We start from the raw sequence: 2546 nt of genomic DNA on the forward strand, positions 1-2546 counted from the left end.
CACACACACACACACACACACACACACACACACAAACACACTCACACACACTCGCTCGCACGCACGCACACACACACTCACTCACACACACACACACACACACACACACACTCACACACTCACTCACTCACACACACACACTCGCACACACACACACACTCGCTCGCTCGCGCGCGCGCACACACACACACACAAGAGAGTTTGATGATGTGACGGCAGCTGTGCCACTGCTTTGAATCATATTGAGTTAGAGCGTTTTACTTTTAGTGCTTGTGCAACATGAAACAATCTACAGCAAATCTTAAAACGAAATTCATTCCACCGCTGGATGAATTTATGGCACTTGCAGGCGTTTTGTTCAACCGTCTGTGATCTTTACGACTGCAGGGAAATATACTGCATAATCAGTTAAACAATACTGTGAACATGCACTTTTTATCTGGCCTACAATTTTGCTCTGATTGCATGTCATTAGTCGACTAATTTTGTGATGTCACTTTGTTTTGCGACTCACGAGTATATGAACGTAAAACAGCCGTGATTTACACATCACAAGCAAATATACTGCCAGAGTTGATGAGTCTGATTCATTTCCATAGGGGTGCGTGATATGATCAAAATCTTATTTCATGATATACATCATAATATACTTATTTTGTTATCTTATTTTAGCTTTGTTATTACAAATAAGATCAAAGTTGCAAATTTGACTTTTTTTGTGCATTTGACTGTTCAAGCAAAATTGCTACTATTGCAACTAGCTTAAATAAAATAGCTTTACGTTTCTATATTAGATTTAATTTCAGTTAACGTTTATTTTATTTCAAGTACTGAAAATGATTATTAAAAAGTAAAATTAAATAATTTTAGTTTTAGTTAACTCTAATAACCCTGAGGCAAATACATAAATGTTGAGATATATTTTCAGCCCTACACTTATATATCTCTGAACAAATGTGTGCAAATGAAACGAATCCTCCTCCTGGGAACGGTCTGGCTCTCTCAGGATGTCTGACCCGTTTATGCTGGTGTTAATGTGATTCTTGGTTGGATCAGCACATTCCAGCACAGGTCCGTCCCTGATACGAGCGCCGCGTTTGTCCCACATGTTCCCTGGTGCCCCGGTGGAGATCAGACGCCCTCGCAGCGATTTACAGTCACAAGCTTCCACACACACGCTGCTGGAGTTAAAGCTGCTCTACTGAGAGCCGTAACTTATTCACTGTCATGACATGGCCTGCTCTTGCTTAGAGTTCAAAGGTCAGGGCGGCTTCCTGCTCTGACCCCTGGGAGTTCAGAGGTCAAGAAGCGTCCCGTGGGGTCTAGTGGGGTTACGATGGCAGAGTGTCAAAATTATAAATACAAACGCCGATGTTTCTCCTAAAACTCCCTTGGAGAAATTAAAACACACAAATGAGTCAGTTACAGTAAGAGTCTAGAGCTATAAACGAATGTGGAGAGCAGCAACTTGCAAAAAGTTCTCCAAACAATTGAAAAAATTTAGTTTTTATTTTTTTTAATAGTAAAAAGAGTAAATTTATTATTTTGTTAGAACTGAACTCTAATACTCTCAAACACATTTTAAACAAAAGTAGATTTGTTGACTTTACTCGTCCAAATGTTGTCCCAACTTTCCAAATTGAATTTCTGAACAAACAATTTCACCTTCACAAAGTTGTGCAAGTTTCAGCAATAATCATTGGTTTTCCTTTTAATGGCTTAAGACACGACACCAGAGGTGAATAGGGTAAAAAAAAATCTTTAACTAACTATATGTTAAGTTTCCAGCAAGTTTCAGCAATAATCATTGGTTTTCCTTTTAATGGCTTAAGACACGACACCAGAGGTGAATAGGGTAAAAAAAAATCTTTAACTAACTATATGTTCCTAAGTTGATTTATCACAGTACATGAAGACAAATATGCTATTTTGAACGCATTTTTAGAATTTGAACACAGCATTGGATAAATTAAGGTTCAAAATGCTTGCTTGATTTTGTTGTCATATTAGAGTTAAAGGTTTTTCCAGAGGGGATTTTGGATTTCTCTTTTTATCACTCCATAAATCAGAAAATACTGTCAACACACAGAAAACAAGCACATTTTCACCATGTTTTTAGGAATAAAATGTTGTATAAATCAGTGTAAATGAAATATGAACAAACCCCTCAGTAAAAAGCTTCAGAATATAGAGAGGAATAAAACTGTAAGTTTTGGTGTGTGTAAGTGCTGCTGAAGTGGAGAAAAAACTCATTTTGATAAAACAGCCGGAAATCTACAGACGCAAATAGATAAAGTGTAAAAATAAATCCAGGTGATTGATATATGAACAAACCCCTCAGTAAAAACCTTCAGAATACAGATAGGAATAAAACTGTAAGTTTTGGTGTTTGTAAGAGCTGCTGAAGCTGAGAAACAAACTAACAGCCTTTAAAGATAGGGATTTTCACAATGTTTTTAGGAATAAGGTGTTGTAAAAATCAGTGTGAATGAAATATGAACAAACCCCTCAATAAAAACCTTCAGAATATAGAGAGGAATAAAACT

At 37.0% G+C, this 2546-nt stretch overlaps 1 protein-coding gene across 1 annotated transcript in view; it reads right to left on the reverse strand.

Annotated features, from left to right (window-relative positions):
* LOC107704460 (protocadherin Fat 4-like) overlaps positions 1–2546 on the reverse strand; it is a 105372-nt gene that overhangs the window by 79802 nt on the left and 23024 nt on the right. The gene's annotated exons all lie outside the window — the stretch shown is intronic.

This window comes from Sinocyclocheilus anshuiensis, unplaced genomic scaffold, assembly GCF_001515605.1.
Source record: "Sinocyclocheilus anshuiensis isolate Anshui unplaced genomic scaffold, SAMN03320099.WGS_v1.1 scaffold1067, whole genome shotgun sequence".
NCBI classification, from domain to species: domain Eukaryota; kingdom Metazoa; phylum Chordata; class Actinopteri; order Cypriniformes; family Cyprinidae; genus Sinocyclocheilus; species Sinocyclocheilus anshuiensis.